This window comes from Oryctolagus cuniculus, chromosome 11 (assembly GCF_964237555.1).
Source record: "Oryctolagus cuniculus chromosome 11, mOryCun1.1, whole genome shotgun sequence".
In the NCBI taxonomy this organism is placed as follows: domain Eukaryota; kingdom Metazoa; phylum Chordata; class Mammalia; order Lagomorpha; family Leporidae; genus Oryctolagus; species Oryctolagus cuniculus.
The window spans coordinates 12,238,739-12,252,879 of NC_091442.1; the positions used below are offsets into that span (position 1 = coordinate 12,238,739).

The window sequence follows — 14,141 nt, forward strand, 5'->3', positions numbered from 1 at the left end:
AGTAAACCTCTATATGATTGAGACTAAATCCAAAATATATAAACATTTAAAACTACAAGTGCATTAGTATTATCATACACATCACAGAAACCAGGCTCGGGCACCTCTGAATTTCCTATCAGTTATGAGTCAGCAATCATCCTTTCACAGCAGAAAAGACGCGTAAAGGCTTGAAAATAATAAAAAGGAGATGAGAAAAGAGGCAGTCAAATCATCTCAAAGTAACCATGGGTTTTCATTTCTTTTTAAGATTCATTTATTGATTTGAAAGGCCCAGCCGGAGGTGGGGGGCGGGGCACAGAGTGACCCATCTGCTGGTTCACTCCCCGAATGGCTGCCAACGGTTGTTGGGGCTAGGTCAATCCAAAGCCAGGGGTCAGCGGCTTCTTTTGAGTCTCCTTTGTGAGCGCATGGGCTCCAGGACTTGGGCCATCTTCTGCTTTCCCAGGTACATCAGCAGGGGTGCTGGATGGGAAGTAAGGTAGCCAGGACCTGAGCCAGCATAGGGCAGGTGACCCACAGGTCGCAGCTGTACCCGTTACGCCACAGCACCAGCACCAGCTTTTCTATTTCTAACCACAGTAATTATTCCTCTTTAAATAGCAAATCCCTCGAAATGGTGACTTTTGGTAGTTTTTAAAATAAAAAAAAAAACTTTTGTTTTGTTATAAACCTGGGAGCAAACGCTGATTTAGAATATATCAATAGTTTTTTTTTTTTTTTTCCATTTTCCATTATTTCAGAGAGAGATACATAGACCAACAGAGTTCCCATATACTGTTTGACTCCTCAAATGCCTGCAATAGCAGTGGCTAGGCCAGGTCGAAGCCCAGATCCTGGATCTCAATTCAAGTCTCCCAGGAACCCAATTACTTCAACCACCTTGCTGCCTCCCAGGTGTACACTACCAAGGAACTGGAACCAGTGGTACAGCCAGACTTGAACCCCAGCACTCCCATTTGAATGGGGCAAGGATGCAGGCATTTCAACCCCTAAGCCAACATCAATCCCTTCATTTCTTTTTATTTCTGAGTAATAGTTCAAAAAGTTTGTTGAAAACAGATTTAAAAGATGTTTAATTTAACTCAAATTTCCTTAAATCCATGCAGAGTTTTTTCATACTATGCATTTGCATGAACATATTTTTAAAAATTTATTTATTTGAAAGGGTATTTTTTAAAGATTTAAAATACCGTTTCTTTTTTAAGATTTATTTATTTGAAAGGTAGAATTACAGAGAGGGAGAGACAGAGAGAGATCTTGCATCTGCTGGTTCACTCTCCAGATGGACACAGCAGCCAGCGCTGGTACTGGAACTCCATCTGGGTCTCCCATATGGGTGGCAGGGGCACAGGCACTTGGGTCATCTGCTGTTTTCCCAGACACATCAGCAAGGAGCTGGATCGGGAGTGGAGGACCCAGGACACAAACCGGTACCCATATGGGAAGCCAGTGTCACATGCAGCAGCTTCACCAGCTTTGCCACAGCACCAGCCCCTCCATGAACATTTTGAAGACCCTTTGATGAACACTTAAGTTGTAGGTTTTTTTAATTACTTATTTGAAATTCAGAATTACAGAAAGAGTGGGAGAGATAAAAGAGAGAGAGAGAGAGAGAGAGAGACAGAGACATAGAGATAGAGATAATAGAGACAGAGACAGATCCTTCTACCGCTGGCTCACTCCACAGATAGCAGCCATGAACAGGGCTCAGCCAAACAGAAGCCAAGAGCCTGGAGCCGCATCCAGGTTTCCCACATGACTGGCAGGGGCCCAAGCACTTGGGTCACCCTCCACTGTGTTCTCAGGCCATAAACAGAGAGCTGGATTGGAAGTCCTTGGGCCCTTGCACCAGCGTTGAGAGACTCGAAGGAAGCTCCTGGCTTCAGATCCTCCCAGCTCTGGCCATTGAGGCCACTGAGTGAACCAGCGGATGGAAGACTTCTCTCTCTCTCTCTCTCTCTCTCTGTCTCTGCCTCTTGTAACTCTGCCTCTTAAATAAATAAATATTTTTATTTTTTTTTTAATTTAAGAAATAGAGTTACATATATAGAGAAGGTGAGACAGAGAGGTCTTCCATCTGCTGGTTCACTCCCCAAATGGCCACAATAGCCAGAGCTGGGTCGATCTGAAGTCAGGAGCTTCCTCCAAGTCTCCCACGTGGGTGCAAGGGCCCAAGGACTTGGGCCATCTTCTACTGCTTTCCCAGGCCATAGTAGGGAGCTGGATCAGAAGTGGAATAGCCAGGACTAGAATCAGCGCCCATATGGGATACCAACACTGCAGGCGGCAGCTTTACCCACTATGCCACAGTGCCGGCCCCTAAGATTTACTTTTTCTAAAGAAGTACTGCCACATAGAAAGCAAATTCCTTTATCAGCAGTTTGTTTTGTAATATTGTAAATACATCAAAAGCCAGATGAAATGACAATGTATATCAATCTCATATTAGAAAATGAATCCTAGGGGTCGGCACTGTGGCATAGTGGATTAAGACATCACCTGCAACACTGGCGTCCCATATGGGCACAGGTTCTAGACCCGGCTGCTCTACTTTCAATCCAGTTCCCTGCTAATGCACCTGATGAAGTGGCAGAGGATGGCCCAAGTGCTTGGGCCCCTGCAACCACATGGGAGTTCCAGGCTCCTGGCTTCGGCCTGGCACAGTCCCAGCCATTGCAACCATCTGAGGAGTAAAGCAGTGGATTCTCCCTCTCTCTATAACTCTGCCTTTCAAATAAATAAATCAATAAAAATTTTTAAAGAAAAATGAATCCTAAAAGAGCCATAGAAAAGAATACAATACAGTAGTGAAAATAAACTACATACAACATGATTGAATCTCACAAGTCATAATTCTATTTAAAAAGCAAGGAATTACATTCACTGTATTTTTGTAAAGCAAAAAAAAAAACTAAATATTGCTCAGGAACACATTCATACATGGACTAGTAAAAATTTTTTCAAAGGAATTATTAATTCAAATATTTGGATCAAGTAATCAGGTACCTGCTTCCCACATGGGAGAAACCTAGACTGCAGTCCTGGCTCAGTGCCAACTGCTGCAGGCACTGGGGGAGTGAACCAGCTGACAGGAGTGCCCTCTCCCCACTCCCACTGGGCACTGCCTAAAACCTCCATTACAACACGGCGCCTGGCGGATGTTCGAGGGGCGTGTCTGCGGCTGCCACCCGCAGGGACAGGTCCGCTTTAGTTCCGGACACGTGGACAGCGCGTGATCCCTATACTTTACTTAAGGTGCCCCTGTGCGTGGTCCACCCGTGCCTGCGTGACCTTTTCTCTGACTGGCTCCCCTACTGCGCATGTCCTTCGTAAGCTTTATAAGCCTGTACGCTTCCTCAATAAAGTGGTTCCTGCTTCGACAGAACTCACGGGTGCTTGCTGTGGTGTGCTTGACCCGTCGACATTACCCTTCCCGATCACCTTGTTGGGGGGTGTCTGTACTGGCCCCTGCTGGTCAGAGGCCAGCCTCGGACTTGAGACCCCAACACACTCCTATCTTAAATTATAAAAATAAATAAATAGACAAAATGGCTGTTACTTCTGGGATGGAAGTATGATGAGTTCAAGGAGAAACACCCAGAATGCAGGTGCACATTAATGATGCTCCCATTCTTACGTTTAAGCAGTAGGTCCTTCAAACCACACTTCCTCACACATACAATATAACCTTATTTCTATTTTAAAAATATTTGATGTTTAAGTAAAACAAAACACTCTATGAATGAATAATTAATCTAACATTTGAATTAGATATTATGATAAATGTAATCTACTTACTACTCCCATTTAACCCTTATAACAACCTTATAATATCAGAATAGTGACCAGATGAAAGTTGAATTCAACATTATCCCTATTTAATTCAAGAAAACAGAGAGAAGTAAAATAACTCATCCGAGGTCATACATCTAACAAGTAGTACCAGAAATAAGAGGCAAGTCACAGAGCCAGGCTCTTAACGATTCCCACCAAAAATAGACAAAATTAAAAGAAAAACTATGTCATCAAATATCCCACCCTTTCTCTCAGTATAACCACACCATGCATTTTCAACATAACTGGCCTAAGATTCCCAACAATAGATTACTGCTTTCTAGCCATACCTACTAGAATTTCCAAGCAGGCTAAGAAAAGAAAACAGAAATAACAGCAGCCCATCATCAACCAAGGACTATATATTCTTGACTCATCCCTATAAACATCTTTTAAAAACAATTTTATTTTAAAGATTCATTTATTTATTTGAAAGGTAGAGTTACAGAGAGGCGGGGGGTGGGAGGGTTGTCCCTCCATCCACTGAGTCACTCCCCAAATGGCCATAACAGATGGAGCTTGGCTGATCCGAACCAGGAGCTTCCTCTGGGTCTCCCACGCTGGTGCAGGGGCCCAAGGACTTGGGCCATCTTCTACTGCTTTCCCAGGCCATAGCAGAGAGCTAGATCAGAATTGGAGCAGCCAGGACTTAAACAGGCACCCATATGGGATACCGGCACTGCAAGCAGCAGCTTTAGCCACTACACCACAGCACCAACTCCTAAAAACAACTTTAAATATCTTTATTTTACCAAAATTTTCATCTCAGTCTGACTAGTTATCATCACCCATTTATACTGAGCAAGGAAGAAGCAGCTGCCTGGTAACTAAATGGCTCTGAAATAAAGTACCAGATCTGTCAATCATAGAAACCCAAAGCTGTAAAAAACCTGAGCTCAGGGACTGCACTGTGGTTCAGCGAGGGCCACTGCGGGGATGCTGGCATCCCATGTGAGTGCTGGTTTGAGTCCCTGCTGCTCTACTTCCAATCCAGTTCCTTGCTAGTATGCCTGGGAAAGCAATGAAGATAGCCCAAGTACTTGGGCCCCTGACACACACATCAGAGACTAGATGAAGTTCTAGGCCCCTGGCTTCAGCCAGGCCCAGTCCCGGCCATTGCAACTGTTTAAGGAGTGAACCAATGGATATAAGATCAATCACTCGATATCTCTCTCTCTGTAATTCTGCCTTTTAAATAAATAAGTCTTATGGGGAGAAGAAAAAAAAGAGCCTGAGATCTTCAGTAAAACAAGCAAGGAAACTGATGCCAAAATGAGCCTACTACTTCTTCCAGCTTCCATGCTGGAAAACTGAGATTCTGTGTTTTGTGGCTTTAAGTTAGAAGGTGTTATATCTAGGTAAGTAATGACAAAATTAACTAATGTCCATTTTCCTACATATAGACAACATAAACCTAAAAGCAATTCACCTGCCACAGGCATTTAGTCTAGCAGTTAAGAAACCCAGGTCTCGTATCAGAATAACTGGGTCTGATAACCAGCTCCTGACTCCAGCTTCCTGTTAACACAGGCCTAGGGAGGCAGAAGTGAAGACTCAAGTAACTGGGCTCTGCTATCCACATGGGAGACACGGGTTAAGTTCCTGGCTCCCAGCTTTGGCCTCAGCCTTGGCTGAGTACCAGTCACTATAGGCATTTGGGGTAGTGAGGCAGCAGATGCGAACTCTCTCCATTTCTGTCTCAATGACAGATTTTTATTTACTTTTATGTACTTGAAAAGACAGAGTCAGAGAGCCAAAGACAGAGATCTTCAATCCACTGGATTACTCCCAAAATATCCCATGTGGGTGGCACGGAACCAAGTACGCCAGGTGTCACCTGCTGCCCCCTAGGGCACACTGTAGGAAGCACTGCCAGGGCTCCAGCTCAGGCTCCAGTGAGTGATGTGGGCATCCCCAGTGGCTCTTTAACACCACCGTGCCAAATGTCCACCCCTCTCTACTAAATTTTTTTTAAATCCTAAGAGCCAATAGTTCATCTCTTGAAAAAATAAAATAAAAGCAATTCCCTTAAACCGTTAAGAGTTAGTTCATAAGATTTCCATGACTTTGGTTCATATTTTAATTAGAATAAAAGCAAAATTTATAACCAAAATAGCCCAACTTTAGTGATTCAATCCAAATCAAACTAGAAGACAGAGATAAATACAGTTCTAACATTCCAAACTAGAATGCCATTTTTTGTGCCAGTAATAACTTTTCTTCCTATCAACATTCTCTACAAGGTATGGTACTTAACTTCAGAAACCAGAATTTTAGCAAAATGTTGCATAAAGCCATTTTGATAATTATTATCTCCGTGGCAATGTTTCATTCGTTTATCAAACTATATTTAGTATGTTCTTATCTTAAGTAAACTGACATAAAAATTAGCCAAAGAAATTTTCATGAAGTTAAATCCACCAAGTTTTCAGAGGCTGACTTCAGAAAGTTAATTTCAAGACAATGAATGACCTCACAGCTTGAGATTCCAAAGTCAAGATTTCAAAACTTCTGTGGTTGGAACTGAATTTTTGTGTTGAATACCACAGACACTTTCAGGACTGGAGGAATGTCATCTAAAAACATCAGTTCAAAGTACTAATGACTTCAGGGCTACTTTAATTCTTCAATAGAAAAAAACTTTTTGAAGATTTATTTGAAAGGAAGAGGAACACGGAGAGAGGGAGAGAGATGAAGATCTTCCAGCTGCTGGTTCACTCCCTAAATGGCTGCAATGGCCAAGGTAGGGCCAGGCTGAAGCCAGGAGCCCAGAACACCATCCAGGTCTCCAACATCGGTGGCAATGGCCACCTTTCACTGCTTTCCCAGGTGCATTAGCTTAGAGCTGGATTGGAAGGGTAGAAGCAGGGACTCAAAACAGAGTTCATATGGGATGCCAGCATCACAGGTGGGGCTTAACCACTGCCCTCCAAGTCTCTTTTATATACCTGAAGTCGACACTTCTTTAAAAACGACTAAGCGGCCGGTGTCGTGGCTCACTGGGCTAATCCTCCGCCTTGCGGCGCCGGCACCCCAGGTTCTAGTCCTGGTCGGGGCTCCAGATTCTGTCCCGGTTGCTCCTCTTCCAGGCCAGCTCTCTGCTGTGGCCCGGGAAGGCAGTGGAGGATGGCCCAAGTGCTTGGGCCCTGCACCCGCTTGGGAGACCAGGAGGAAGCACCTGGCTCCTGGCTTCCGGCGCAGCGCGCTGGCCATAGTGGCCACTTTGGGGGTGAACCAACAGAAAAAGGAAGACCTTTCTCTCTGTCTCTCTCTCACTAACTCTGCCTGTCCAAAAAAAAAAAAAAAAAAAAAAATGACTAAGCAAAACAGAATTACACGGTTCTGAATGAAATAATGAGAAATTTAGTCATTGTTTTGAATATGATTTTTAATACTCTTATCTGGAGCATATATGAAAAATATATTTTGCTTTCTTCATCAGTACTCTCCAATTTAAAAATTATTTTAAATAGCATCTGATTCTATCCCCAAATTTCAAGGAAACAAGGTTTTTAAGCATCAGCAGGCATTTGGCCTAGCAGTTAAAATACTGGTCAACCCCACACCCCAGGTCCTGCATCAGCTTCCTGCCAGTGCAGACCATAGGAGGCAGTATTGATGGCTCCAGTGACTAGTCTCCGCCACCCACAAAGGAAGCCTAAATTGAGTTCCTGATTCCCAGCTATGGTCCCGGTTGGAAGCCATTGCAGGCATCTGAGGAGTAAACTAGGGAATGGGAACTCTATGAACACAAATAAAAATTTAAAGGCAGAAGGGCCAGCATGGTGGCATAATGGGTTAAGCTGCCACTTGAATGCCGGCATCCCGTTTCGACACTGATTCACGTCCCAGTTGCTCTACTTCCAGTCTGGCTCCCTGCTCATGGGTCTGGGACAGCAGCAGAAGATAGGTCAAGTCCTTGGGCCCCTGCCACCCACACAGGAGACCCAGATGAAGCTCCTGGTTCCAGCCTGGCCCAGTGCTGGCCATAGGGCCATTGGGAGAGTGAACCAGCAGATGCAAGATATCTGTCTCTGTCTCTCCCTCTCTGTAACTCTGCCTTTCAAATAAATAAATCTTAAGAAAAGAAAGAAAGGAAAGCAGTTAAGAGAGGGTGATCTTCCATCTGCTAGTTACTCCCCAAATGGCAAATATTAAAAGACTCAGAATATTAAGGCCAATTCAAAAATTACATATACACATACACACACACACAGTGAAAATAGTAAAAGCAGTCTTCTCTACTTCTCATGTCAATAGTGTCATTTTGCACAGCTTTAATATATGTCAATTGATTTATCAAGATAACTAGACCTTAAGTGTTATAACTGAAATAATTCCCATCCTCATTAGCTGTGACAAGTCTATTAAGAAACACAGGGTGCACTTGATTCAAGAAGAGATTACCTAGGGGTCCAGCACTTGTTCTTAACTTACAGGGACCAGTCTCACCAGTAAGACAGACTGCTTCTTAGCAGCTCAAGGGCTTATTCAATTAAGAAAATTTGAAGAAAAAATAGCTTCACCCAAAATTATGAGTACAGCAAGTTAAATCTGATAGAAAGAGTGGACTTAAGAGGGACCAGCAATATGGCACAGTGGATTAAGCCACTACTTCAGACACCTACATCCCACACTGAAGAGTCCCAGCCCCTCCACTTCTGATCCCACCTCCTGCTAATGTGCCTGTGAGGCAGAAGATGGCCTGAGCGCATAGACCCTGCCACCCATGTGAGAGACCTAAATGGAGTTACAGGCTCCTAGACACAGCCCGGCCTCCTGCCAACTATTGCAGCCATTTGGGAAGTGAAGCAGCAGACGACAGCTTTCTCTCTCTGTGACTCCCCTTTTCAAATTAATCATTTTTAAAAAATTTTTTAATTACAAAAAAAAAAAAAAGGTTAGATGAAATGTTACTAGCTAGCTCAAGTAATCTGGGGAAATTAGACTACCAGGTAAACCATAAACCTAAACTGAGGACGACACAGAGTTTTGACCAAATGCTACTAAAGCATAAGGAAAAAGGCAAGTTTCCTTTCTGCCCCCCACCCCGATTTGTGATGTGATGATTATGGACATGTATATATTCCAAGTTTATTCATTCAAGTATTATAAAAACATTAATCATAAAGCAAGTTTAAATTAAAACACAAATTAAAGAAAGTATCTTCAGGAGGTGAAGTAGAAAAATTACAAAGAATCAAGTCAAAGTAAAACTGAATTACCTGGCTAACCAGCCAAATGATGTTCAGGTAGCAGTTATTTTTATTGGTCTCTGTGTTCACTGTTCAACAAGTATTTTGATCCTGAGAACAAAAAAAGGCAGAAAAGGGTTAAATTGTAATGCTCTTTTCATCATGTAAGCCTTATTATTAGTCATAAACACAAATTACCTGTTCCCATCCTTCCCTTCCCTGGATATATGAAACAAACAGAAGCTATCAAGTACACACTCCTAGGAACTGAGCAAAGGCCTTATTTTGCTATTATCATTCTTACACTTAAAAAGTCAGGTATGATACACAATATCCTCTGTCCACAGTATGTAAAATTGAACCCAGATAATTCGAGATTCAGGTAGAGAAGACCAGTTTCGGCCGGCGCCGCAGCTCACTAGGCTAATCCTCCGCCTTGCGGCACCGGCACACCAGGTTCTAGTCCCGGTCGGGGCACCGGATTCTGTCCCGGTTGCCCCTCTTCCAGGCCAGCTCTCTGCTGTGGCCAGGGAGTGCAGTGGAGGATGGCCCAAGTGCTTGGGCCCTGCACCCCATGGGAGACCAGGAGAAGTACCTGGCTCCTGCCATCAGATCGCGCACCGGCCACGGCGGCCATTGGAGGGTGAACCAACGGCAAAGGAAGACCTTTCTCTCTCTCTCTCTCTCTCTCACTGTCCACTCTGCCTGTTTAAAAATAATAAATAAATAAATAAATAAAAGACCAGTTCCAAGTCCTGAAAAGTGATCAAAACCAATGGGTATGGAGATGTCCTCACGTGTCCAAAATGAATGCTCAACAAAGAGCAAGAAAGACGACATTAATACCTGGCAGATGCTGGTGTGTAACTGCCCTGGTCCCAAAAAGATCAATTCCTACCACGTGGAGGGATAAAGCAAGCACAGGGGAGCGAAGGGACACAGATGTTTCCTTGGCCTCGTCATAAAAGGATGCATTTGGGTCACCAAAAAGTAGTATTTCTAAATAGGAAACTGAGGAATGGTGTTTCCAAAACAATATGCAACAGAATACAGGAACATGTAAACAGCAGGCTTTACACATGAGGAAGCTAGGGAGCGGGTTCCGATGTGACAAAGAAATCAGCCAATGAAAACATTCACCTCAACCCACGAATTTCCAAATGTAACAACAGAGGAGCAGGCACTGTGGCACAGCAGGTTAAGCTATCATCTGCAGTGCCGGCATCCCGTATGGGCGCTGGTTTGAATCCCAGCTGCTCTACTTCTGATCCAACTCCCCGATGATGTATCTGGGAAAGCAGCGGAAGATGGCTTGAGTGCTTGGGTCACTGCACCCATCTGGGACACCTACATAAAGCTCCAGGCTCCTGGCTTCAGCCTAGCCCAGCCCTGGCAGTTACGGCCATTTGGGGAGTGAACCAGCAGATGAAAGATTGACAATCACACATACAAAAACCAAATCCCACTGACATAAAAACTGAGTATGAATTTTTCCAAAATATTAGATAAATAAGAAGGTAAAGAGACAAAACTAATTAACTAGAATTTACAGAAAGGTGACTGATGTGGGGCTGGAGTTGTGGTGTAGTGGTTAAACCACCCTATGACTTAGCAATCCAGAGTGCCAGCTGCATTGCTGTTGATTTCCAATCCAGCTTCCTGCTAACATGCCTGGGAAAATAACCGATGGCAGCCCAAGTACTTGGGTCCGGGCCACCCACAAAGGTTATCTCCAGGTGGAGTTCTTGGCTCCCAGTTTTGGCCTGGCCCAGCCTTAGCTATTGGGAGACATCTGGGGAGTGAACCAGCAGATGGTTCACTCAGCCTTTCAAATAAATAAATTTTAAAGGAAAAAATGGTGAATGATGGGATCTATGATATCAAAAGCTGCATCACCAAGGGGGCAGGGTGGGAGGAATGTCAAACCGAGCTCTGTGGAACTGGCACTGTGGCATAGCAGGTAAAGCCACCACCTGCAGTGCCCGGCATCCGATGTGGGCACTGGTTCTAGTCCCGGCTGCTCCATTTCTGATCCAACTCTGCTATGGCCTAGGAAAGCAGTAGAAGATGGCTCAAGTCTTTGGGCCCCTGGACCCATGTGGGAGACCCGGAAGAAGCTCCTGGATTCAGATGGGCCCAACTCCAGATGTTGCAGTCATTTGAGGAGTGAACCAGCAGACTGAAGACTCACTCTCTAACAGCCTTTCAAGTAAATAAATAAATCTTAAAAAAAAAAAAAAAAAAAAAAAAGAGAGAGAGAGAGAGAGAGATTTGTTGATGGCTCATCTGAGAGGTGCCTGGAGGCCAGAACAAAGCATCAACCTGAGGGCAGAGAGTTAAGAGAGAAAATTGCATCTATATAATGCTGACGCCTGGAAAACACCAACAGGACAAAAGCAGCCACTGAATATTATGGACGTGTTTTTCTTCTGCTGTTGAACATGGAAGGGGGCAAGGGCTCCACCATTAATCACATTAAACTCATTGTTCTTTCCATGCTGCTACTGGCATTGCTCCCAGGGACTGCCTCCTCACTGTCCTGAAATCAGAGATGAAGGAAAACCCAGTATCACCCACTCATCTAGAGAGCAATACAGAGTAAGCTGGGTCTCCAATCAGATTTCCAGTTAAAGGCTGCATAACATCGCCGATAAACACAACATTCTTGTAGTTGATACATTTATCAAGTAGTAAACAAGCTGTATGTCAAAATTATAACATTTCACGGGCCGGCGCCGTGGCTCAATAGGCTAATCCTCCACCTTGCGGCGCCGGCACACCGGGTTCTAGTCCCGGTTGGGGCGCCGGATTCTGTCCCGGTTGCCCCTCTTCCAGGCCAGCTCTCTGCTATGGCCAGGGAGTGCAGTGGAGGATGGCCCAGGTGCTTGGGCCCTGCACCCCATGGGAGACCAGGAAAAGCACCTGGCTCCTGGCTCCTGCCAGGATCAGCGCGGTGCGCCGGCTGCAGCGGCGGCCATTGGAGGGTGAACCAGCGGCAAAGGAAGACCTTTCTCTCTCTGTCTCTCTCTCTCACTGTCCACTCTGCCTGTCAAAAAAAAAAAAAAAAAAAAAAAAAAAAAAAAAAATTATAACATTTCACTTGCAAGAATCAACTGCACCCAGTATACAGCTACAATGAAAGGAAGAAATGAATATAAGTCAAAATTCTATGAAAATTAAAAATTCCATAAAAAGGTGCCATTTTAGCTTTATAAGCTTAATTTTTAAAATTTTACTATTTTTAGTCCTTTATTATATGTTCAAGTAAGTTAAAATGTTTTCGCAAGAGCAGACATTATAGCATAGAAAGCTAACTCTCATTTGGGATGCTAGCACCCCTATATTGCATCCCATATCCAAGTGCGTGGGGTCAGAGTCCCAAGGCTTCAGACCCAGCTTCCTGCTAATGCACACCCTAGAAAGCAGCAGATGGTGGCTCAAGTACCTGGGTGCTTGCCACCTATGATGGAGACCTGGACAGAGTTCTGGCTCCTGGCTTCAGCCTGGTGCAGGCGCTGCTGTTACAAGCACTTGGAGAGTAAGCTAGCAGATGGACTATCTCTTTCTCTCTCCCCCTTCTCAAATAAAAACTTTAATTTTTTAAGAAATTTATTTATTTGAAAGACAGAGTCAGAGAGAGGCAGAGGCAGAGGCAGAGAGAGAGAGAGAGAGAGAGAGAGAGAGAGAGAGAGAGAAAGGTCTTCTACCAGCTGGCTCACTCCCCAGACGGCTGCAACTGCCAGAGTTGGGCCAGTTGAAAATCGGGAGCAAGGAGCCTCTTCTGGGTCTCCCATGCAGGTGCAGGGGCCCAAGGACTTGAGCCATCTTACACTGTTTTCCCAGGCCATAGCAGGGAGCTTGAGCAGAACTGGAGCAGCCAGAACTTGAACCGCCATCCATTATGGGATGCCCTGGAGGTGGCAGCCCTACCTGCTATATCACAGTGTTGGCCCCAAAATAACCCTTTTTTTGAAAATGTTTTTGGTATCCAGAACATTGGTAAGACTTCAGCAACAGATTTTTTTAAAACAGTATCATGTTTTTGATGGGGGAGAAGGAAAAAGTATTACATTATATGCATATTTGATAAAATAAAAACAGGTTTTAAAAAAAAAAATCTGACATGAGGCCAGCACCGTGGCATGGCAGGTTACGCCACGTCTACAGCGCAGGCATTCCATACAGGATCCAGTTCAATTCCTGGTTGCTCCAGTTCTAATCCAGCTCCCTACTAATGAGCCTGGGAAAGCAACAGAAGGTGGCCCAAGCACTTGGGCCCTGCACCCCATCTAGGAGACCTGGAAGAAGTTCCTGGCTTCAGATCGGTGCAGCTCCACCTGTTGCAGCCATCTGGGGAGTGGACCAGCAGATGGAAGACCCTTCTCTCTCTCTCTCTCTCTCTCTCTGTAACTTTCCCTTTCAAATAAAATAAATCTTAAAAAAAAAATAACTGACATATTACCACTTATCCTATGACATATACTAGAAAGGATCGAGATGACAATTTATTCTGTGCAGTTATTTAATAAGTTATAATCATAAATAATTTTAAAATTATAACAAATATTTAGTTCTATACATAGTCAACCTGAAAATTTAAAAGATGAAGGGAAAACAGAATCCTTGGCTTTAGAAAGTTTTATAATATCCAGCTTACTGAAATGACCTTGCACAAGCATTTAATTCAATTAACTGCTTACTTTGTGTCTGTTAGATGCCAGGCACTGCGCTGGTCCTTAGAAATACAAGCAAATCATGGTTCCTACAGTGACTGAGGAAAAGCGAAGCAGGTCTGAAGAGCCCCGCTTTATACCTTCCCTGAAAGGAAGGCCATGTTCAGCCAGTAAGCACTTGCTGAGCACCAGCGTGCCATCGGGCTAGACAGCGGGATAAAAGAGCCCCAAGTGCAGGGCATGGCCCTGTGAGAGCGGGAGTACAACCGGAGAGAAGGACAACCTGCCTTGCCATTTTCACAGGGTCGTCACTATTCAAATGTGAAAGCAAGGCAAATCCATTTATCTCAGCCCCAGCCCAATAAAGGACTAGTGAAAACATGTACAATTTTTGCACTTATTGTCCAGACTTATCATAATCAAAGTGCCATTTTAG

At 44.2% G+C, this 14,141-nt stretch overlaps 1 protein-coding gene across 12 annotated transcripts in view; it reads right to left on the reverse strand.

The window, feature by feature from the left end:
• Positions 1-14,141, reverse strand: part of NCOA3 (nuclear receptor coactivator 3) — a 144,623-nt gene that overhangs the window by 64,350 nt on the left and 66,132 nt on the right. For 11 of the 12 annotated variants that reach the window (XM_070051719.1, XM_070051722.1, XM_070051721.1 and 8 more), the window contains exon 2: positions 9,063-9,143. The gene's annotated coding sequence lies outside the window, so the exon portion shown is untranslated. Of the gene's footprint in view, positions 1-9,062; positions 9,144-11,954; positions 12,079-14,141 lie in introns of those variants that run through there. The other variant, XM_070051724.1, reaches the window with a different exon arrangement.